The 24664-nt window shown below is 53.0% G+C and overlaps 1 long non-coding RNA gene and 1 pseudogene across 2 annotated transcripts; one reads left to right on the plus strand and one right to left on the minus strand.

Annotated features, from left to right (window-relative positions):
* Positions 1 to 15546, plus strand: part of LOC127919765 (serine/threonine-protein kinase 24-like) — a 35289-nt pseudogene extending 19743 nt beyond the window's left edge.
* Positions 5157 to 6103, minus strand: LOC127919761 (uncharacterized). 2 transcript variants are annotated; one of them, XR_008103989.1, is made up of 3 exons: positions 6041 to 6103; positions 5340 to 5832; positions 5157 to 5271 (listed from the first exon to the last, which is right to left on the minus strand). It is a non-coding gene; the product is annotated as an uncharacterized LOC127919761 (long non-coding RNA). The 2 variants fall into 2 exon arrangements; XR_008103988.1 differs by lacking the exon at positions 6041 to 6103 and adding an exon at positions 5972 to 6034.
* Positions 15547 to 24664: the final 9118 nt, after the last annotated feature.

Consider the following 24664-nt stretch of genomic DNA (forward strand, 5'->3'; position numbering starts at 1 on the left):
GTTAATGTAGAAGGTACAGAGACATCAACAGTACTGACAGGGTTAATGTAGAAGGTACAGAGACATCAACAGTACTGACAGGGTTAATGTAGAAGGTACATGGACATCAACAGTACTGACAGGGTTAATGTAGAAGGTACATGGACATCAACAGTACTGACAGGGTTAATGTAGAAGGTACAGAGACATCAACAGTACTGACAGGGTTAATGTAGAAGGTACATGGACATCAACAGTACTGACAGGGTTATGTAGAAGGTACAGAGACATCAACAGTACTTACAGGGTTAATGTAGAAGGTACAGAGACATCAACAGTACTGACAGGGTTAATGTAGAAGGTACAGAGACATCAACAGTACTGACAGGGTTCATGTAGAAGGTACATGGACATCAACAGTACTTACAGGGTTAATGTAGAAGGTACAGAGACATCAACAGGGTTAATGTAGAACAGTACTGACAGGGTTAATGTAGAAGGTACAGAGACATCAACAGTACTGACAGGGTTAATGTAGAAGGTACAGAGACATCAACAGTACTGACAGGGTTAATGTAGAAGGTACAGAGACATCAACAGTACTGACAGGGTTAATGTAGAAGGTACAGAGACATCAACAGTACTGACAGGGTTAATGTAGAAGGTACAGAGACATCAACAGTACTGACAGGGTTAATGTAGAAGGTACAGAGACATCAACAGTACTGACAGGGTTAATGTAGAAGGTACAGAGACATCAACAGTACTGACAGGGTTAATGTAGAAGGTACAGAGACATCAACAGTACTGACAGGGTTAATGTAGAAGGTACAGAGACATCAACAGTACTGACAGGGTTAATGTAGAAGGTACAGAGACATCAACAGTACTGACAGGGTTAATGTAGAAGGTACAGAGACATCAACAGTACTGACAGGGTTAATGTAGAAGGTACAGAGACATCAACAGTACTGACAGGGTTAATGTAGAAGGTACAGAGACATCAACAGTACTGACAGGGTTAATGTAGAAGGTACAGAGACATCAACAGTACTGACAGGGTTAATGTAGAAGGTACAGAGACATCAACAGTACTGACAGGGTTAATGTAGAAGGTACAGAGACATCAACAGTACTGACAGGGTTAATGTAGAAGGTACAGAGACATCAACAGTACTGACAGGGTTAATGTAGAAGGTACAGAGACATCAACAGTACTGACAGGGTTAATGTAGAAGGTACAGAGACATCAACAGTACTGACAGTGTTAATGTAGAAGGTACAGAGACATCAACAGTACTGACAGGGTTCATGTAGAAGGTACATGGACATCAACAGTACTTACAGGGTTAATGTAGAAGGTACATGGACATCAACAGTACTGACAGGGTTAATGTAGAAGGTACAGAGACATCAACAGTACTGACAGGGTTAATGTAGAAGGTACAGAGACATCAACAGTACTGACAGGGTTAATGTTGGGGGCATTTTCTATGACGTGAACAGTGAGTTAAATATATCCTCAAGTGGTTTTATATATATAATGTAATATATGCCATTTAGCAGACTGGCTTTTATCCAAAGGACTTACAGTCATGTGTGCATACATTTCGTATGGGTGGTCCCTGGAATCGAACCCACTACCCTGGCATTACAAGCGCCATGCTCTACCAACTGAGCTACAGAAGGACCACTAACATTAACATTAACCCACAACTCCTCCTCAAGTGTTTTTTCTCTTTTGGTGTAACGGTTAAGGTGTTGGGTTGACAGTCTCTGGACCTGGGTTTGAGTCCTGGTCGGGCCTTCCCCCTGGTTCCATTCTGGGTTTGAGTCCTGGTCGGGCCTTCCCCCTGGTTCCATTCTGGGTTTGAGTCCTGGTCGGGCCTACCCCTTGGTTCCATTCTGGGTTTGAGTCCTGGTCGGGCCTTCCTCCTGGTTCCATTCTGGGTTTGAGTCCTGGTCGGGCCTACCCCTTGGTTCCATTCTGGGTTTGAGTCCTGGTCGGGCCTTCCCCTAGTTCCATTCTGGGTTTGAGTCCTGGTCGGGCCTTCCCCTGGTTCCATTCTGGGTTTGAGGCCTGGTCGGGCCTTCCCCTGGTTCCATTCTGGGTTTGAGTCCTGGTCGGGCCTTCCCCTTGGTTCCATTCTGGGTTTGAGTCCTGGTCGGGCCTTCCCCTGGTTCCATTCTGGGTTTGAGTCCTGGTCGGGCCTTCCCCCTGGTTCCATTCTGGGTTTGAGTCCTGGTTCCATTCTGGGTTTGGGCCTTCGGGCCCCCCTGGTTCCATTCTGGGTTTGAGTCCTGGTCGGGCCTACCCCTGGTTCCATTCTGGGTTTGAGTCCTGGTCGGGCCTTCCCCTGGTTCCCTGGGTTTGAGTTTCCATTCTATAATAAATATATGCCATTTAGCAGACGCTTTTATCCAAAGCGACTTACAGTCATGTGTGCATACATTCTACGTATGGGTGGTCCCGGGAATCGAACCCACTACCCTGGCGTTACAATCGCCATGCTCTACCAACTGAGCTACAGAAGGACCAAGGACTGGGTTTACAGAAGGACCAAGGACTGGGTTTACAGAAGGACCATTCTGGGTTTGAGTCCTGGTCGGGCCTACCCCCTTGGTTCCATTCTGGGTTTGAGTCCTGGTCGGGCCTACCCCTTAGTTCCATTCTGGGTTTGAGTCCTGGTCGGGCCTTCCCCCTGGTTCCATTCTGGGTTTGAGTCCTGGTCGGGCCTACCCCTTGGTTCCATTCTGGGTTTGAGTCCTGGTCGGGCCTTCCCCCTGGTTCCATTCTGGGTTTGAGTCCTGGTCGGGCCTTCCCCTGGTTCCATTCTGGGTTTGAGGCCTGGTCGGGCCTTCCGCCTGGTTCCATTCTGGGTTTGAGTCCTGGTCGGGCCTACCCCTATTTCCATTCTGGGTTTGAGTCCTGGTCGGGCCTACCCCCTTGGTTCCATTCTGGGTTTGAGTCCTGGTCGGGCCTTCCCCCTAGTTCCATTCTGGGTTTGAGTCCTGGTCGGGCCTTCCCCCTAGTTCCATTCTGGGTTTGAGTCCTGGTCGGGCCTACCCCTTGGTTCCATTCTGGGTTTGAGTCCTGGTCGGGCCTACCCCTTGGTTCCATTCTGGGTTTGAGTCCTGGTCCGGCCTTCCCCCTGGTTCCATTCTGGGTTTGAGAACTGGTCGGGCCTTCCCCCTGGTTCCATTCTGGGTTTGAGTCCTGGTCGAGCCTACCCCCTATTTCCATTCTGGGTTTGAGTCCTGGTCGGGCCTACCCCCTATTTCCATTCTGGGTTTGAGTCCTGGTCGGGCCTACCCCCTTGGTTCCATTCTGGGTTTGAGTCCTGGTCGGGCCTACCCCCTTGGTTCCATTCTGGGTTTGAGTCCTGGTCGGGCCTTCCCCCTAGTTCCATTCTGGGTTTGAGTCCTGGTCGGGCCTTCCCCCTAGTTCCATTCTGGGTTTGAGTCCTGGTCGGGCCTACCCCCTGGTTCCATTCTGGGTTTGAGTCCTGTTCGGGCCTTCCCCCTGGTTCCATTCTGGGTTTTAGTCCTGGTCGGGCCTACCCCTAGTTCCATTCTGGGTTTGAGTCCTGGTCGGGCCTACCCCTTGGTTCCATTCTGGGTTTGAGTCCTGGTCGGGCCTTCCCCCTGGTTCCATTCTGGGTTTGAGTCCTGGTCGGGCCTTCCCCCTGGTTCCATTCTGGGTTTGAGTCCTGGTCGGGCCTACCCCCTAGTTCCATTCTGGGTTTGAGTCCTGGTCGGACCTACCCCCTTGGTTCCATTCTGGGTTTGAGTCCTGGTCGGTCCTACCCCCTAGTTCCATTCTGGGTTTGAGTCCTGGTCGGTCCTACCCCTGGCTTCATTGTGATCCAAACTGCTCTCATCTCTCCCTCAGCTGCCAACGTCCTGCTGTCGGAGCGTGGGGAGGTGAAGCTGGCAGACTTTGGGGTGGCGGGACAGCTAACAGACACCCAGCTCAAACTGGGCAGTCCTGTTGGCACGCCCTTCTGGATGGCTCCAGAGGTCATCTGGGTTTGAAGCAGTCAGCCATTCGACTGTAAGGTGAGAGGTCGAAGGTTACAGTCAGCCTATGCTCTCATCTCTCTATGGTGAGAGGTCAGAGATTAGTCAGCCTACGACTCTACGCCCTGGTGAGAGGTCAGAGGTTAGTCAGCCTACGACTCTATGGTGAACGTCAGAGATTAGTCAGCCTACGACTCTATGGTGAGAGGTCAGAGATTAGTCAGCCTACGACTCTATGGTGAGAGGTCAGAGGTTAGTCAGCCTACGACTCTATGGTGAGAGGTCAGAGGTTACAGTCAGCCTACGACTCTATGGTGAGAGGTCACAGTCAGCCTATGACTCTATGGTGAGAGGTCAGAGGTTAGTCAGCCTACGACTCTATGGTGAGAGGTCGGAGGTTACAGTCAGCCTATGACTATGGTGAGAGGTCAGAGGTTAGTCAGCCTACGACTCTATGGTGGTGAGAGAGGTCAGAGGTTAGTCAGTCTACGACTATGGTGAAGGGTCAGATATTAGTCAGCCAACGACTCTATGGTGAGAGGTCGGAGGTTACAGTCAGTCTACGACTCTATGGTGAGAGGTCGGAGGTTACAGTCAGCCTATGACTATGGTGAGAGGTCAGAGGTTAGTCAGCCTACGACTCTATGGTGAGAGGTCAGAGGTTAGTCAGCCTACGACTCGGGTCATACAGGAAGTTCTGTTTATAATGACAACAAAGACGTTATCCCAAATGCCACACAAGGTCTACATCTGAATCGGCACCCTATTCCCTATATAGTACACTAGCCCATAGGACTCTGGTCAAAAGTCATGACTTTTATATAAACAGTAGGGTGTCATTTTGGATGATCCGAAGGTGAAAACATCTCTCTCCCTGTCCCTTCTGTGTTGCAGGCAGACATCTGGTCTCTGGGCATAACATGTATAGAGCTGGCTAAAGGAGAACCCCCACACTCTGAGCTACACCCGATGAAAGTGCTGTTCCTTATCCCAAAGAACACCCCTCCTACCCTGGAGGGGAACTACAGCAAGCCCCTCAAGGAGTTTGTGGAGGCCTGCCTAAACAAGGAGCCAAGCTTCGTAAGTGTTCCTTTGGAGTTAGGCTTCAGAAGTGTTCACTTTCAAACCCCAAACCTAACTGGTTTCAACTGGTTTTACTTCCCTTTGAAGTGCTCTGTTAGGAACCACGTTTAAACCCCAAACCTAACTGGTTTCAACTGGTTTTACTTCCCTTTGAAGTGCTCTGTTAGGAACCACGTTTAAACCCCAAACCTAACTGGTTTCAACTGGTTTTACTTCCTTTGAAGTGCTCTGTTAGGAACCACGTTTAAACCCCAAACCTAACTGGTTTCAACTGGTTTTACTTCCCTTTGAAGTGCTCTGTTAGGAGCCACGTTTAAACCCCAAACCTAACTGGTTTCAACTGGTTTTACTTCCCTTTGAAGTGCTCTGTTAGGAACCACGTTTAAACCCCAAACCTAACTGGTTTCAACTGGTTTTACTTCCCTTTGAAGTGCTCTGTTAGGAACCACGTTTAAACCCCAAACCTAACTGGTTTCAACTGGTTTTACTTCCCTTTGAAGTGCTCTGTTAGGAACCACGTTTAAACCCCAAACCTAACTGGTTTCAACTGGTTTTACTTCCCTTTGAAGTGCTCTGTTAGGAACCACGTTTAAACCCCAAACCTAACTGGTTTCAACTGGTTTTACTTCCCTTTGAAGTGCTCTGTTAGGAACCACGTTTAAACCCCAAACCTAACTGGTTTCAACTGGTTTCAACTGGTTTTACTTCCCTTTGAAGTGCTCTGTTAGGAACCACGTTTAAACCCCAAACCTAACTGGTTTCAACTGGTTTTACTTCCCTTTGAAGTGCTCTGTTAGGAACCACGTTTAAACCCCAAACCTAACTGGTTTCAACTGGTTTTACTTCCCTTTGAAGTGCTCTGTTAGGAACCACGTTTAAAACCCCAAACCTAACTGGTTTCAACTGGTTTTACTTCCCTGTGAAGTGCTCTGTTAGGAACCACGTTTAAACCCCAAACCTAACTGGTTTCAACTGGTTTTACTTCCCTGTGAAGTGCTCTGTTAGGAACCACGTTTAAACCCCAAACCTAACTGGTTTCAACTGGTTTTACTTCCCTTTGAATTGCTCTGTTAGGAACCACGTTTAAACCCCAAACCTAACTGGTTTCAACTGGTTTTACTTCCCTTTGAAGTGCTCTGTTAGGAACCACGTTTAAACCCCAAACCTAACTGGTTTCAACTGGTTTCAACTGGTTTCAACTGGTTTCAACTGGTTTTACTTCCCTTTGAAGTGCTCTGTTAGGAACCACGTTTAAACCCCAAACCTAACTGGTTTCAACTGGTTTTACTTCCCTTTGAAGTGCTCTGTTAGGAACCACGTTTAAACCCCAAACCTAACTGGTTTCAACTGGTTTAAACTGGTTTTACTTCCCTTTGAAGTGCTCTGTTAGGAACCACGTTTAAACCCCAAACCTAACTGGTATCAACTGGTTTCAACTGGTTTTACTTCCCTTTGAAGTGCTCTGTTAGGAACCACGTTTAAACCCCAAACCTAACTGGTTTCAACTGGTTTTACTTCCTTTCGCTGGCCTGGCAATATCAGAGAGCATTTGGAGGTAATTTGTGCATCTGTGCCTGCGTAGTTTTACCCTCTCTGTATCCAGTCCTGTCTCTCCACTCCTCACCTTGCTTAAACTTCCTTCTCATCCCTTCCGCTTTCCTCCTTCCCTTTCCCCCTCTCTCTCTGCAGAGGCCCACTGCCAAAGAGCTGTTGAAACACAAGCTGATTGTGCGTCACGCCAAGAAGACGTCGTACCTGACAGAGCTGGTGGATAGATACAGGAGGTGGAAGGCTGAGCAGACCAGACAGCAGGCAGAGTCCAGCTCAGACGAGTCTGACTCGTAAGTCAGGATCAGACCAGACAGACCAGACAGCAGGCAGAGTCCAGCTCAGACGAGTCTGACTCGTAAGTCAGACCTAACTGGCAGACCAGACAGCAGGCAGAGTCCAGCTCAGACGAGTCTGACTCGTAAGTCAGGATCAGACCTAGACTGCAGGCAGAGTCCAGCTCAGACGAGTCTGACTAGTAAGTCAGGATCAGACCTAGGCAGACCAGACAGCAGGCAGAGTCCAGCTCAGACGAGTCTGACTCGTAAGTCAGGATCCGACTAGACAGCAGGCAGAGTCCAGCTCAGACAAGTCTGACTCGTAAGTCAGGATCAGACCAGACAGCAGGCAGAGTCCAGCTCAGACAAGTCTGACTCGTAAGTCAGGATCAGACCTAGACAGACCAGACAGCAGGCAGAGTCCAGCTCAGACGAGTCTGACTCGTAAGTCAGGATCAGACCTAGGCAGACCAGACAGCAGGCAGAGTCCAGCTCAGACGAGTCTGACTCGTAAGTCAGGATCAGACCTAGACTGCAGGCAGAGTCCAGCTCAGACGAGTCTGACTAGTAAGTCAGGATCAGACCTAGGCAGACCAGACAGCAGGCAGAGTCCAGCTCAGACGAGTCTGACTCGTAAGTCAAGATCAGACCTAGACAGACCAGACAGCAGGCAGAGTCCAGCTCAGACGAGTCTGACTCGTAAGTCAGGATCAGACCAGACAGCAGGCAGAGTCCAGCTCAGACGAGTCTGACTCGTAAGTCAGGATCAGACCTAGACAGACCAGACAGCAGGCAGAGTCCAGCTCAGACGAGTCTGACTCGTAAGTCAGGATCAGACCAGACAGCAGGCAGAGTCCAGCTCAGACGAGTCTGACTCGTAAGTCAGGATCAGACCAGACAGCAGGCAGAGTCCAGCTCAGACGAGTCTGACTCGTAAGTCAGGATCAGACCAGACAGCAGGCAGAGTCCAGCTCAGACGAGTCTGACTCGTAAGTCAGGATCAGACCCAGACTGCAGGCAGAGTCCAGCTCAGACAAGTCTGACTCGTAAGTCAGGATCAGACCAGACAGCAGGCAGAGTCCAGCTCAGACAAGTCTGACTCGTAAGTCAGGATCAGACCTAGACAGACCAGACAGCAGGCAGAGTCCAGCTCAGACGAGTCTGACTCGTAAGTCAGGATCAGACCTAGGCAGACCAGACAGCAGGCAGAGTCCAGCTCAGACGAGTCTGACTCGTAAGTCAGGATCAGACCTAGGCAGACCAGACAGCAGGCAGAGTCCAGCTCAGACGAGTCTGACTCGTAAGTCAAGATCAGACCTAGACAGACCAGACAGCAGGCAGAGTCCAGCTCAGACGAGTCTGACTCGTAAGTCAGGATCAGACCAGACAGCAGGCAGAGTCCAGCTCAGACGAGCCTGACTCATAAGTCAGGATCAGACCAGACAGACCAGACAGCAGGCAGAGTCCAGCTCAGACGAGTCTGACTCGTAAGTCAGGATCAGACCTAGACAGACCAGACAGCAGGCAGAGTCCAGCTCAGACGAGTCTGACTCTTAAGTCAGGATCAGACCAGACAGCAGGCAGAGTCCAGCTCAGACGAGTCTGACTCTTAAGTCAGGATCAGACCAGACAGCAGGCAGAGTCCAGCTCAGACGAGTCTGACTCGTAAGTCAGGATCAGACCAGACAGCAGGCAGAGTCCAGCTCAGACGAGTCTGACTCGTAAGTCAGGATCAGACCAGACAGCAGGCAGAGTCCAGCTCAGACGAGTCTGACTCGTAAGTCAGGATCAGACCAGACAGCAGGCAGAGTCCAGCTCAGACGAGTCTGACTCTTAAGTCAGGATCAGACCTAGTTTGCATATTAAATGGAATCCTCTTCCCTTTGCAGTGCACGACTTTAACCAAGGCTATTGATTCATACTGTCGTGCTGAGCCAATTAGAGTCCTGACTCTGGTCTATCTTGTCCAATCAGGGAGCAGGATGGGCAGGCGTCGGGCGGGAACAACTTTGGGAGTGATGACTGGATCTTCACCATCAGAGAGAAGGATCCTAAGAAACTGCAGAACGGGGGAGAGGGACAGGAAGTGGAGAGTGGAGACATTTCAGGGAGGCTGTTTTCCACCATCATCTCTCCTTCTCTGGCCGAAGTAAGAAGCTCCCCCCTGTCATAGCGCAGACAGACCAACCCAAGCCCCGGCCATGAGACAGACCAACCCAACCCTCGGCCATGGTCAGACAGACCAACCCAACCCCCTGTCATAGCGCAGACAGACCAACCCAACCCCGGCCATGAGACAGACCAACCCAACCCCCGGCCATGGTCAGACAGACCAACCCAACCCCCGGCCATGGTCAGACAGACCAACCCAACCCCCGGCCATGGTCAGACAGACCAACCCAACCCCCGGCCATGGTCAGACAGACCAACCCAACCCTCGGCCATGGTCAGACAGACCAGACCCAACCCTCGGCCATGGTCAGACAGACCAACCCAACCCCGGCCATGGTCAGACAGACCAACCCAACCCATGGTCAGACAGCCATGGTCAGACAGACCAACCCAACAGACCCCGGCCATGGAGACAGACCAACAGACCAACCCAACCCTCGGCCATGGTCAGACAGACCAACCCAACCCCGGCCATGAGACAGACCAACCCAACCCTCGGCCATGGTCAGACAGACCAACCCCCTGTCAAGCCATGGCAGACAGACCAACCCAACCCCCGGCCATGGTCAGACAGACCAACCCAACCCTCGGCCATGGTCAGACAGACCAACCCAACCCCGGCCATCAGACAGACCAAACAGCCATGGTCAGACCAGACCAACCCTCGGCCATGGTCAGACAGACCAACCCAACCCCCGGCCATGAGACAGACAGACCAACCCAACCCTCGCCCATGGTCAGACAGACCAACCCAACCCTCGGCCATGGTCAGACAGACCAACCCTGTTGTGTTCCCTTCTCTCTGTCCTCCCTCCTAACCCTGTTGTTCCCTTCTCTCTGTCCTCCCTCCTAACCCTGTTGTTCCCTTCTCTCTGTCCTCCCTCCTAACCCTGTTGTGTTCCCTTCTCTCTGTCCTCCCTCTTAACCCTGCTGTTCCCTTCTCTCTGTCCTCCCTCCTAACCCTGCTGTTCCCTTCTCTCTGTCCTCCCTCCTAACCCTGTTGTGTTCCCTTCTCTCTGTCCTCCCTCCTAACCCTGTTGTGTTCCCTTCTCTCTGTCCTCCCTCCTAACCCTGTTGTTCCCTTCTCTCTGTCCTCCCTCCTAACCCTGTTGTGTTCCCTTCTCTCTGTCCTCCCTCTTAACCCTGTTGTTCCCGTCTCTCTGTCCTCCCTCCTAACCCTGTTGTGTTCCCTTCTCTCTGTCCTCCCTCCTAACCCTGTTGTTCCCTTCTCTCTGTCCTCCCTCTTAACCCTGTTGTGTTCCCTTCTCTCTGTCCTCCCTCCTAACCCTGTTGTGTTCCCTTCTCTCTGTCCTCCCTCTTAACCCTGCTGTTCCCTTCTCTCTGTCCTCCCTCTTAACCCTGCTGTTCCCTTCTCTCTTTCCTCCCTCCTAACCCTGTTGTGTTCCCTTCTCTCTGTCCTCCCTCCTAACCCTGCTGTTCCCTTCTCTCTGTCCTCCCTCCTAACCCTGCTGTTCCCTTCTCTCTGTCCTCCCTCTTAACCCTGTTGTGTTCCCTTCTCTCTGTCCTCCCTCCTAACCCTGTTGTGTTCCCTTCTCTCTGTCCTCCCTCTTAACCCTGCTGTTCCTTCTCTCTGTCCTCCCTCTTAACCCTGCTGTTCCCTTCTCTCTGTTCTCCCTCCTAATCCTGTTGTGTTCCCTTCTCTCTGTCCTCCCTCTTAACCCTGCTGTTCCTTCTCTCTGTCCTCCCTCCTAACCCTGTTGTCCCTTCTCTCTGTCCTCCCTCCTAACCCTGTTGTTCCCTTCTCTCTGTCCTCCCTCCTAACCCTGTTGTTCCCTTCTCTCTGTCCTCCCTCCTAACCCTGTTGTTCCCTTCTCTCTGTCCTCCCTCCTAACCCTGTTGTTCCCTTCTCTCTGTCCTCCCTCCTAACCCTGTTGTTCCCTTCTCTCTGTCCTCCCTCCTAACCCTGTTGTTCCCGTCTCTCTGTCCTCCCTCCTAACCCTGTTGTTCCCTTCTCTCTGTCCTCCCTCCTAACCCTGTTGTTCCCTTCTCTCTGTCCTCCCTCCTAACCCTGTTGTTCCCTTCTCTCTGTCCTCCCTCCTAACCCTGTTGTTCCCTTCTCTCTGTCCTCCCTCCTAACCCTGTTGTTCCCTTCTCTCTGTCCTCCCTCCTAACCCTGTTGTGTTCCCTTCTCTCTGTCCTCCCTCCTAACCCTGTTGTTCCCTTCTCTCTTTCCTCCCTCCTAACCCTGTTGTGTTCCCTTCTCTCTTTCCTCCCTCCTAACCCTGTTGTGTTCCCTTCTCTCTGTCCTCCCTCTTAACCCTGTTGTGTTCCCTTCTCTCTGTCCTCCCTCCTAATCATGTTGTTCCCTTCTCTCTGTCCTCCCTCCTAACCCTGCTGTTCCCTTCTCTCTGTCCTCCCTCCTAATCATGTTGTTCCCTTCTCTCTTTCCTCCCTCCTAACCCTGCTGTCCCCTTCCCTCTTTCCTCCCTCCTAACCCTGTTGTTCCCTTCTCTCTTTCCTCCCTCCTAACCCTGCTGTTCCCGTCTCTCTGTCCTCCAGTTGAAGCAGCGTCAGGAGGCAGTGAATGGGAACCCCATGGCTCTAGATGAACTGAGAGAAGCTATTCTCCTAGCTGAGGAGGCCTACCCTGGGATCTCTGACTCCCTGGTCACACAGCTGGTTAACAGACTGCAGAGGTGTGACTACTAGCCCCTATAACCCTAGTACCCTACCACTAGCCCCTATACCCCTAGTACCCTACCACTATCCCCTATAACCCTAGTACCCTACCACTAGCCCCTATAACCCTAGTACCCTACCACTAACCCCTATAACCCTAGTACCCTACCACTAACCTAACCCTTGTACCCTACCACTAACCCCTATACCCCTAGTACCTTACCACAGACCCCAATAGCCCTAGTACCCTACCACTAACCCCTATAGCCCTAGTACCCTACCGCTAACCCTAGTACCCTACCATTAACCTAACCCTAGTACCCTACCACTAACCCCTATAACCCTAGTAGCCTACCACTAACCCCTATCACCCTAGTACCTTACCACTAGCCCCTATAGCCCTTACCACTAACCCCTATAACCCTAGTTCCCTACCACTAGCCCATATACCCCTAGTACCTTACCACAGACCCCTATAACCCTAGTACCTTACCAAAGACCCCTATAGCCCTTGTACCTAACCACAGACCCCTATAACCCTAGTACCCTACCACTAACCCCTATAGCCCTAGTACCTTACCACAGACCCCTATAACCCTAGTCCCTATCACTAGCCCCTATACCCCTAGTACCTTACCACAGACCCCTATAACCCTAGTACCTTACCACAGACCCCTATAACCCTAGTACCTTACCACAGACCCCTATAACCCTAGTACCCTACTACAGACCCCTATAACCCTAGTACCTTACCACTAGCCCCTATACCCCTAGTACCCTACCACTAGCCCCTATAGCCCTAGTACCCTACCACTAACCCCTATAACCCTAGTACCTTACCACAGACCCCTATAACCCTTGTACCCTACCACTATACCCCTCGTACCATACCACTAACCCTAGTACCCTACCACTAGCCTCTATAACCCTAGTACCCTACCACTAGCCCCTATAGCCCTAGTACCCTACCACTAACCCTAGTACCCTACCGCTAACCATAGTTCCCTACCGCTAACCCTAGTACCCTACCGCTAACCCTAGTACCCTACCGCTAACCCTAGTACCCTACCACTAGCTCCTATAGCCCTAGTACCCTACCACTAACCCTAGTACCCTACTGCTAACCCTAGTACCCTACCCCTAGCCCCTATAGCCCTAGTTCCCTACCGCTAACCCTAGTACCCTACCGCTAACCCTAGTACCCTACTGCTAACCCTAGTACCCTACCACTAGCCCCTATAGCCCTAGTACCCTACCGCTAACCCTAGTACCCTACCACTAGCCCCTATAGCCCTAGTACCCTACCAGTAACCCTAGTACCCTACCGCTAACCCTAGTACCCTACCACTAACCCTAGTACCCTACCGCTAACCCTAGTACCCTACCACTAACCCTAGTACCCTACCACTAACCCTAGTACCCTACCGCTAACCCTAGTACCCTACCACTAACCCTAGTACCCTACCGCTAACCCTAGTACCCTACCACTAACCCTAGTACCCTACCGCTAACCCTAGTACCCTACCGCTAACCCTAGTACCCTACCGCTAACCCTAGTACCCTACCACTAACCCTAGTGCCCTACCGCTAACCCTAGTACCCTACCACTAACCCTAGTACCCTACCGCTAACCCTAGTACCCTACTGCTAACCCTAGTAGTACCCTAACCCTAGTGCCTAACCCCCCTAGTGCCCTACCACTAACCCTAGTATCCTACCGCTAACCCTAGTACCCTACCGCTAACCCTAGTACCCTACCACTAACCCCTATAGCCCTAGTACCCTACCACTAACCCTAGTACCCTACCACTTACCCTTATAGCCCTAGTACCCTACCACTAACCCTAGTACCCTACCACTAACCCTAGTACCCTACCACTAACCCTAGTACCCTACCACTAACCCCTATATCCCTAGTACCCTACCGCTAACCCTAGTACCCTACCGCTAACCCTAGTACCCTACCACTAACCCCTATAGCCCTAGTACCCTACCGCTAACCCTAGTACCCTACCACTAACCCCTATAGCCCTAGTACCCTACCACTAACCCTAGTACCCTACCACTAACCCTAGTACCCTACCACTAACCCCTATAGCCCTAGTACCCTACCGCTAACCCTAGTACCCTACCACTAACCCCTATAACCCTAGTACCCTACCACTAACCCTAGTACCCTACCACTAACCCTAGTACCCTACCACTAACCCCTATAGCCCTAGTACCCTACCGCTAACCCTAGTACCCTACCACTAACCCCTATAACCCTAGTACCCTACCACTAACCCTAGTACCCTACCACTAACCCTAGTACCCTACCACTAACCCCTATAGATACATCTAAACCCACACCTGTCCACTGTCCTAACCTATCTCCATCTTCTCTCTCCTCTCTCTTAGATTTTCTTCAGGCAGGAAGTCTTCGTGCTCTTCTCCCTAGTGATTGTCTCTCTGCCCCAGCCCGCCTCTCCCAGGTCCCGCCCCCTGTCTGTGGTCCAGTCAGAGGTTAGAGGTCAGCCTGGATAACACCATAGGTGTCCGTCACACATTCCTGCTGGAGAACCCTGAACACACCCGACGCTTGGTGATCAACTCCAAGGCCTCTTTTAGGAACTTGATAAACCTGTGGAGATCAGAGGGGGCAGTAGAGCCCAGTCACTCTGTTAACACTGCTGGAGAATTAACCCAAGAGCAAGGAGACACTGCTTCTCAGAGGGAGACCCATCAGTATGGACCCAGTCTGACGGAACCAGAGGAGGACCCATCAGTATGGACCCAGTCTGATGGAACCAGAGGAGGAGCCATCAGTATGGACCCAGTCTGACGGAACCAGAGAATGACCCATCAGTATGGACCCAGTCTGATGGAACCAGAGGAGGAGCCATCAGTATGGACCCAGTCTGTCTGGAACCAGAGGAGGACCCATCAGTATGGACCCAGTCTGATGGAACCAGAGGAGGACCCATCAGTATGGACCCAGTCTGATGGAACCAGAGGAGGAGCCATCAGTATGGACCCAGTCTGATGGAACCAGAGGAGGACCCATCAGTATGGACCCAGTCTGATGGAACCAGAGGAGGAGCCATCAGTATGGACCCAGTCTGACGGAACCAGAGGAGGAGCCATCAGTATGGACCCAGTCTGTCTGGAACCAGAGGAGGAGCCATCAGTATGGACCCAGTCTGATGGAACCAGAGGAGGAGCCATCAGTATGGACCCAGTCTGATGGAACCAGAGGAGGAGCCATCAGTATGGACCCAGTCTGATGGAACCAGAGGAGGAGCCATCAGTATGGACCCAGTCTGTCTGGAACCAGAGGAGGACCCATCAGTATGGACCCAGTCTGATGGAACCAGAGGAGGACCCATCAGTATGGACCCAGTCTGATGGAACCAGAGGAGGAGCCATCAGTATGGACCCAGTCTGACGGAACCAGAGGAGGAGCCATCAGTATGGACCCAGTCTGACGGAACCAGAGGGAGACCCATCAGTATGGACCCAGTCTGTCTGGAACCAGAGGAGGAGCCATCAGTATGGACCCAGTCTGTCTGGAACCAGAAGAGGAGCCATCAGTATGGACCCAGTCTGATGGAACCAGAGGAGGACCCATCAGTATGGACCCAGTCTGTCTGGAACCAGAGGAGGAGCCATCAGTATGGACCCAGTCTGACTGGAACCAGAGGAGGAGCCATCAGTATGGACCCAGTCTGATGGAACCAGAGGAGGACCCATCAGTATGGACCCAGTCTGTCTGGAACCAGAGGAGGAGCCATCAGTATGGACCCAGTCTGTCTGGAACCAGAGGAGGACCCATCAGTATGGACCCAGTATGGAACCATCAGTATGGACCCAGTCTGTCTGGAACCAGAGGAGGAGCCATCAGTATGGACCCAGTCTGTCTGGAACCAGAGAGGACCCATCAGATGGACCCCATCAGAGGAGGACCCATCAGTATGGACCCAGTCTGATGGAACCAGAGGAGGACCCATCAGTATGGACCCAGTCTGAGGAACCAGAGGAGGAGCCATCAGTATGGACCCAGTCTGTCTGGAACCAGAGGAGGACCCATCAGTATGGACCCAGTCTGACTGGAACCAGAGGAGAGCCATCAGATGGACCCAGTCTGTCTGGAACCAGAGGGAGACCCATCAGTATGGACCCAGTCTGACTGGAACCAGAGGAGGAGCCATCAGTATGGACCCAGTCTGTCTGGAACCAGAGGAGGAGCCATCAGTATGGACCCAGTCTGTCTGGAACCAGAGGGAGACCCATCAGTATGGACCCAGTCTGACTGGAACCAGAGGAGGAGCCATCAGTATGGACCCAGTCTGACTGACTGACTGACTGACTGGAACCAGAGTTAACTAACCTGTGTCTCTGCAGCACCATGCCTGAAGGGGAGATAATCAAACGCAACCAACCCCCCCCCCCTCCTACCACACCTAAAACCCAAGCTCCTCCTCTCTGTGATCTCCTGACTCCCCCCTGCTCCTCTCTGTGGTCTCCAGACCCCCCCTGCTCCTCTCTGTGATCTCCTGACTCCCCCTGCTCCTCTCCCTGCTCCTCTCTGTGGTCTCCAGACTCCCCCTACTCCTCTCTGTGATCTCCAGACTCCCCCTGCTCCTCTCTGTGATCTCCTGACTCCCCCTGCTCCTCTCCCTGCTCCTCTCTGTGGTCTCCAGACTCCCCCTACTCCTCTCTGTGGTCTCCTGACTCCCCCTGCTCCTCTCTGTGGTCTCCAGACTCCCCCTGCTCCTCTCTGTGGTCTCCAGACTCCCCCTGCTCCTCTCTGTGGTCTCCACACTCCCCCTGCTCCTCTCTGTGGTCTCCAGACTCCCCCTGCTCCTCTCTGTGGTCTCCAGACTCCCACCTGCTCCTCTCTGTGGTCTCCAGACTCCCCCTGCTCCTCTCTGTGGTCTCCTGACTCCCCCTGCTCCTCTCCGTGGTCTCCTGACTCCCCCTGCTCCTCTCCCTGCTCCTCTCTGTGGTCTCCAGACTCCCCCTGCTCCTCTCTGTGGTCTCCAGACTCCCCCTGCTCCTCTCTGTGGTCTCCTGACTCCCCCCTGCTCCTCTCTGTGGTCTCCTGACTCCCCCTGCTCCTCTTTGTGGTCTCCTGACTCCCCCTGCTTCTCTCCCTGCTCCTCTCTGTGGTCTCCTGACTCCCCTGCTCCTCTCCCTGCTCCTCTCTGTGGTCCCCAGACTCCCCCTGCTCCTCTCTGTGGTCTCCTGACTCCCCCTGCTCCTCTCTGTTGTCTCCAGACCCCCTGCTCCTCTCTGTGGTCTCCAGACTCCCCTGCTCCTCTCTGTGGTCTCCTGACTCCCCTGCTCCTCTCTGTGGTCTCCAGACCCTCCCTGCTCCTCTCCGTGGTCTCCAGACCCCCTGCTCATCTCTGTGGTCTCCAGACCCCCCTGCTCCTCTCTGTGGTCTCCAGACTCCCCTGCTCCTCTCTGTGGTCTCCTGACTCCCCCTGCTCCTCTCTGTGGTCTCCAGACTCCCCCTGCTCCTCTCTGTGGTCTCCAGACTCCCCCCTGCTCCTCTCTTTGGTCTCCAGACTCCCCCTGCTCCTCTCTGCGGTCTCCAGACTCCCCTGCTCCTCTCTGTGGTCTCCAGACTCCCCCTGCTCCTCTCTGTGGTCTCCTGACTCCCCCTGCTCCTCTCTGTGGTCTCCTGACTCCCCGTGCTCCTCTCCCTGCTCCTCTATGTGGTCTCCTGACTCCCCTGCTCCTCTCCCTGCTCCTCTCTGTGGTCTCCAGACTCCCCCTGCTCCTCTCTGTGGTCTCCTGACTCCCCCTGCTCCTCTCTGTGGTCTCCTGACTCCCCCTGCTCCTCTCTGTGGTCTCCTGACTCCCCTGCTTCTCTCCCTGCTCCTCTCTGTGGTCTCCTGACTCCCCTGCTCCTCTCCCCTGCTCCTCTCTGTGGTCTCCAGACTCCCCTGCTCCTCTCTGTGGTCTCCTGACTCCCCTGCTCCTCTCTGTGGTCTCCTGACTACCCCTGCTCCTCTCTGTGGTCTCCAGACTCCCCCTGCTCCTCTCTGTGGTCTCCTGACTCCCCCTGCTCCTCTCTGTGGTCTCCAGACTCCCCCTGCTCCTCTCTGTGGTCTCCTGACTCCCCCTGCTCCTCTCCGTGGTCTCCAGACTCCCCTGTTCCTCTCTGTGGACTCCAGACTCCCCCCTGCTCCTCTCTGTGGTCTCCTGACTCCCCCTGCTCCTCTCTGTGGTCTCCTGACTCCCCCTGCTCCTCTCCCTGCTCCTCTCTGTGGTCTCCTGACTCCCCTGCTCCTCTCCCTGCTCCTCTCTGTGGTCTCCTGACTACCCCTGCTCCTCTCTGTGGTCTCCAGACTCCCCCTGCTCCTCTCTGTGGTCTCCTGACTCCCCCTGCTCCTCTCTGTGGTCTCCAGACTCCCCCTGCTCCTCTCTGTGGTCTCCTGACTCCCCTGCTCCTCTCCCTGCTCCTCTCTGTGGTCTCCTGACTCCCCCTGCTCCTCTCTGTGGTCTCCTGACTCCCCCTGCTCCTCTCTGTGGTCTCCTGACTCCCCCTGCTCCTCTTTGTGGTCTCCTGACTCCCCCTGCTTCTCTCCCTGCTCCTCTCTGTGGTCTCCTGACTCCCCCTGCTCCTCTCCCTGCTCCTCTCTGTGGTCCCCAGACTCCCCCTGCTCCTCTCTGTGGTCTCCTGACTCCACCTGCTCCTCTCTGTTGTCTCCAGACCCCCCTGCTCCTCTCTGTGGTCTCCTGACTCCCCCTGCTCCTCTCCCTGCTCCTCTCTGTGGTCTCCAGACTCCCCCTGCTCCTCTCTGTGGTCTCCTGACTCCCCCTGCTCCTCTCTGTGGTCTCCAGACTCCCCCTGCTCCTCTCTGTGGTCTCCAGACTCCCCCTGCTCCTGTCTGTGGTCTCCTGACTCCCCCCCCTGCTCCTCTCCCTGCTCTCCCCTCCCCTGTGGTCTCCTGACTCCCCCTGCTCCTCTCCCTGCTCCTCTCTGTCGTCTCCAGACTCCCCCTGCTCCTCTCTGTGGTCTCCTGACTCCTCCTGCTCCTCTCTGTGGTATCCTGACTCCCCCTGCTCCTTTCTGTGGTCTCCTGACTCCCCCTGCTTCTCTCCCTGCTCCTCTCTGTGGTCTCCTGACTCCCCCTGCTCCTCTCCCTGCTCCTCTCTGTTGTCTCCAGACTCCCCCTGCTCCTCTCTGTGGTCTCCTGACTCCCCCTGCTCCTCTCTGTGGTCTCCAGACGCCCCCTGCTCCTCTCTGTGGTCTCCAGACCCCACCTGCTCCTCTCTTTGGTCTCCAGACCCCCCCTGCTCCTCTCTGTGGTCTCCAGACCCCCCCTGCTCCTCTCTGTGGTCTCCTGACTCCCCCTGCTCCTCTCCCTGCTCCTCCCTGTGGTCTCCAGACTCCCCCTGCTCCTCTCTGTGGTCTCCTGACTCCCCCTGCTCCTCTCTGTGGTCTCCAGACCCCCCTGCTCCTCTCTGTGGTCTCCAGACCCCCCCTGCTCCTCTCTGTGGTCTCCAGACCCCCTGCTCCTCTCTGTGGTCTCCAGACCCCCTGCTCCTCTCTGTGGTCTCCAGACCCCCCCTGCTCCTCTCTGTGGTCTCCTGACTCCCCCTGCTCATCTCCCTGCTCCTCTCTGTGGTCTCCTGACTCCCCCTGCTCCTCTCTGTGGTCTCCAGACCCCCTGCTCCTCTCTGTGGTCTCCAGACCCCCTGCTCCTCTCTGTGGTCTCCAGACCCCCTGCTCCTCTCTGTGGTCTCCAGACTCCCCTGCTCCTCTCTGTGGTCTCCAGACCCCCTGCTCCTCTCTGTGGTCTCCAGACTCCCCTGCTCCTCTCTGTGGTCTCCAGACTCCCCCTGCTCCTCTCTGTGGTCTCCTGACTCCCCCTGCTTCTCTCCCCTGCTCCTCTCTGTGGTCTCCTGACTCCCCTGCTACCCTCTCCCTGCTCCTCTCTGTGGTCTCCAGACTCCCCTGCTCCTCTCTGTGGTCTCCTGACTCCCCTGCCCCTCTCTGTGGTCTCCAGACCCCCTGCTCCTCTCTGTGGTCTCCAGACCCCCTGCTCCCCCTGCTCCTCTCTGTGGTCTCCAGACTCCCCTGCTCCTCTCTGTGGTCCCCAGACCCCCCTGCTCCTCTCTGTGGTCTCCTGACTCCCCTGCTTCTCTCCCTGCTCCTCTCTGTGGTCTCCTGACTCCCCCTGCTCCTCTCCCTGCTCCTCTCTGTGGTCTCCAGACTCCCCCTGCTCCTCTTATTGGTCTCCTGACTCCCCCTGCTCCTCTCTGTGGTCTCCAGACCCCCTGCTCCTCTCTGTGGTCTCCAGACCCCCCTGCTCCTCTCTGTGGTCTCCAGACCCCCCTGCTCCTCTCTGTGGTCTCCAGACCCCCCTGCTCCTCTCTGTGGTCTCCTGCCTCTCCCTGCTCCTCTCTGTGGTCTCCAGACCCCCTGCTCCTCTCTGTGGTCTCCAGACCCCCCCTGCTCCTCTCTGTGGTCTCCAGACCCCCTGCTCCTCTCTGTGGTCTCCAGACCCCCTGCTCCTCTCTGTGGTCTCCTGCCTCTCCCTGCTCCTCTCTGTGGTCTCCAGACTCCCCCTGCTCCTCTCTGTGGTCTCCTGACTCCCCCTGCTCCTCTCTGTGGTCTCCAGGCCCCCTGCTCCTCTCTGTGGTCTCCAGACCCCCTGCTCCTCTCTGTAGTCTCCAGACCCCCCCTGCTCCTCTCTGTGGTCTCCAGACCCCCCCTGCTCCTCTCTGTGGTCTCCAGACCCCCCCTGCTCCTTTCTGTGGTCTCCTGACTCCCCCTGCTCCTCTCCCTGCTCCTCTCTGTGGTCTCCAGACTCCCCTGCTCCTCTCTGTGGTCTCCTGACTCCCCCTGCTCCTCTCTGTGGTCTCCAGACCCCCCTGCTCCTCTCTGTGGTCTCCAGACTGACCCCCTGCTCCTCTCTGTGGTCTCCAGACCCCCTGCTCCTCTCCCCCTGCTCCTCTCTGTGGTCTCCAGACCCCCTGCAGACTCCCCCTCTCTGTGGTCTCCAGACTCCCCCTGCTCCTCTCTGTGGTCTCCAGACCCCCCCTGCTCCTCTCTGTGGTCTCCAGACTCCCCCTGCTCCTCTCTGTGGTCTCCAGACTCCCCCTGCTCCTCCCTGTGGTCTCCTGACTCCCCCTGCTCCTCTCCCTGCTCCTCTCTGTGGTCTCCAGACTCCCCCTGCTCCTCTCTGTGGTCTCCAGACCCCCCCTGCTCCTCTCTGTGGTCTCCAGACTCCCCCTGCTCCTCAGGGCTGTTGCAGCAGTCTTTGTGAACCTCAGGTGAAGTGCTTTAGATGGATGGCTCCTCCATGCCACTGGGGGCACTGTGCTGTGTAGGATTTATTTGTAAATAAACCAAACTGTATATATGTTCAGCTGTCACTGACGTTGCAGACTTCAGTCACTGTGTACAAACTGTCATGATGTGCTTTTGTAGATAATGTTGAAGGTAAATATTTAAGACTCTAATGGACAAAATGACTTGTTTTTTTGTTGAGATGCGTTGTAAACAGCAGTTTTACTGAGCAGTGAAACTCAACAGCACTTTGTTTTCTTTGGGAGTTTGACCCTGTTGGGCTAGGTCAGTAACCATAGTAACCAACCACAGCAGGAAGTTCACTACAGAGGGACTGAGTTTACATGTGTTCTCACCCTCTGATCTATACTCCCTTCAAGTGTGCACTTGTCCTTATAACAATCCACTGCTTTTAAACCCATGAAGGGCAGTGAGTTCACCCAGCTCCTCTCAGCTCAGTGTATATATAGACACTGTTCTGTTGATGGGTAGTGAGTTCACCCAGCTCAGCTCAGTGTATATATAGACACTGTTCTGTTGATGGGTAGTGAGTTCACCCAGCTCAGTGTATATATAGACACTGTTCTGTTGATGGGTAGTGAGTTCACTCAGCTCAGTGTATATATAGACACTGTTCTGTTGATGGGTAGTGAGTTCACTCAGCTCAGTGTATATATAGACACTGTTCTGTTGATGGGTAGTGAGTTCACTCAGCTCAGTGTATATATAGACACTGTTCTGTTGATGGGTAGTGAGTTCACCCAGCTCCTCTCAGCTCAGTGTATATATAGACACTGTTCTGTTGATGGGCAGTGAGTTCACCCAGCTCCTCTCAGCTCAGTGTATATATAGACACTGTTCTGTTGATGGGCAGTGAGTTCACCCAGCTCCTCTCAGCTCAGTGTATATATAGACACTGTTCTGTTGATGGGTAGTGAGTTCACCCAGCTCCTCTCAGCTCAGTGTATATATAGACACTGTTCTGTTGATGGGTAGTGAGTTCACTCAGCTCAGTGTATATATAGACACTGTTCTGTTGATGGGTAGTGAGTTCACCTCAGCTCAGTGTATATATAGACACTGTTCTGTTGATGGGTAGTGAGTTCACTCAGCTCAGTGTATATATAGACACTGTTCTGTTGATGGGTAGTGAGTTCACCCAGCTCAGCTCAGTGTATATATAGACACTGTTCTGTTGATGGGTAGTGAGTTCCAGCTCCTCTCAGCTCAGTGTATATATAGACACTGTTCTGTTGATGGGCAGTGAGTCAGCTCAGTGTTATATAGACACTGTTCTGTTGATGGGCTCCTCTCAGCTCAGTGTATATATAGACACTGTTCTGTTGATGGGTAGTGAGTTCACCCAGCTCCTCTCAGCTCAGTGTATATATAGACACTGTTCTGTTGATGGGTAGTGAGTTCACCCAGCTCAGTGTATATATAGACACTGTTCTGTTGATGGGTAGTGAGTTCACCCAGCTCCTCTCAGCTCAGTGTATATATAGACACTGTTCTGTTGATGGGTAGTGAGTTCACCCAGCTCCTCTCAGCTCAGTGTATATATAGACACTGTTCTGTTGATGGGTAGTGAGTTCACCCAGCTCAGTGTATATATAGACACTGTTCTGTTGATGGGTAGTGAGTTCACTCAGCTCAGCTCAGTGTATATATAGACACTGTTCTGTTGATGTGGTTCAACCCAGTGAGTCTGGTTGAGAGTTCACTCAGCTCAGTGTATATATAGACACTGTTCTGTTGATGGGTAGTGAGTTCACCCAGCTCCTCTCAGCTCAGTGTATATATAGACACTGTTCTGTTGATGGGTAGTGAGTTCACCAGCTCCTCTCAGCTCAGTGTATATATAGACACTGTTCTGTTGATGGGCAGTGAGTTCACCCAGCTCCTCTCAGCTCAGTGTATATATAGACACTGTTCTGTTGATGGGTAGTGAGTTCACTCACTCCAGCTCAGTGTGATATATAGACACTGTTCTGTTGATGGGTAGTGAGTTCACTCAGCTCAGTGTATATATAGACACTGTTCTGTTGATGGGTAGTGAGTGTTGCTAATGGTCTTCTGCTATACGTTGACTCTGGCCGGGATTCGATCCGAATCCGGTTTATAGGCATTGCGGCTTTTAAAGGGGCACATTTTAAATTGAACCGACCGTGAATGTGGTCTCCACAAACCCCTGAACAACGCCTTCCATTGCCCTTTAACTGGCACACCAACTGAAACAATATCAATAAAAGGGTTCTGCAAAACATGTGTATTTAGCCTCGATATAGGCCTTAAATGTATCGTTTTTGACTACATGACTTCAACTTTAATAGAGAATGCATCACAAACATCTCAACCCCGTTGGTTGACTTGACCAATTAGGGTCAACCCCGTTGGTTGACTTGACCGGATTAGGGTCAACCCCGTTGGTTGACTTGACCAATTAGGGTCAATGGGTTGGTTGACTTGACCAATTAGGGTCAACCCCGTTGGTTGACTTGACCAATTAGGGTCAACCCCGTTGGTTAACTTGACCAATTAGGGTCAACCCTTGTCCATTGGTTGACTTGACCAATTAGGGTCAATCACCCGTTGGTTGACTTGACTTTAATGGGTCACCCCGTTGGTTGACTTGACCAATTAGGGTCAACCCCGTTGGTTGACTTGACCAATTAGGGTCAACCCCGTTGGTTGACTTGACCAATTAGGGTCAACCCCGTTGGATGACTTGACCAATTAGGGTCAACCCCGTTAGCTTTGACTTGACCAATTAGGGTCAACCCCGTATGTTGACTTGACCATCACTAGCTTTGGTCAACCCCGTTGGTTGACTTGACCAATATGGGTCAACCCCGTTTGTTAAATTGACCAATTAGGGTCAACCCCGTTGGTTGACTTGACCTAATTTGGGTCAACCCCGTGGGCAACTGACTTGACCAATTAGGGTCAACCCCGTTGGTTGACTTGACCAATTATGGGTCAACCCCGTTGGTTGACTTGACCAATTAGCTTTGATTTCAACCCTTTTGGTTGACTTGACCTCTAGGGTCATCCCGTTGGTTGATTTGACCAATTAGGGTCAACCCAATATGTTGACTTGTCCAATTAGGGTTTTGATTTGACTTGACCAATTAGGGTCAACCCCGTTGGTTGACTTGACCATCAGGGTCAACCCCTTTGGTTGACTTGACCAATTAATGGTCAACCCCGTTGGTTGACTTGACCAATCACTTTAGGGTCAACCCCGTTGGTTGACTTGACCTTTAATGGGTCAACCCCGTTTGTCCATGACTTTGATTTCATTCCTTTAATGGGTCAACCCGTATGTCTCTTGTCCATCACTAGTTTTGATTTCATTCCTTTAATGGGTCAATGTCCCTTGTTCACTGACTTGACCAATGAGGGTCAACCCGTTGGTTGACTTGACCAATGGGGTCAACCCCGTTGGTTGACTTGACCAATTAGGGTCAACCCCGTTAGCTTTGACTTGACCAATGGGGTCAAATGTCCCTTGTCCATTGGTTGACTTCATTCCTTTAATGGGTCAACCAATATGTCTCTCTTGTCCATCACTACTTTGACCAATTAGGGTCAACCCCGTTGGTTGACTTAATGGGTCAACCCCGTTGGTTGACTTGACCCTTTAATGGGTCAA

This window comes from Oncorhynchus keta, unplaced genomic scaffold (assembly GCF_023373465.1).
Source record: "Oncorhynchus keta strain PuntledgeMale-10-30-2019 unplaced genomic scaffold, Oket_V2 Un_contig_1746_pilon_pilon, whole genome shotgun sequence".
Classification (NCBI taxonomy): domain Eukaryota; kingdom Metazoa; phylum Chordata; class Actinopteri; order Salmoniformes; family Salmonidae; genus Oncorhynchus; species Oncorhynchus keta.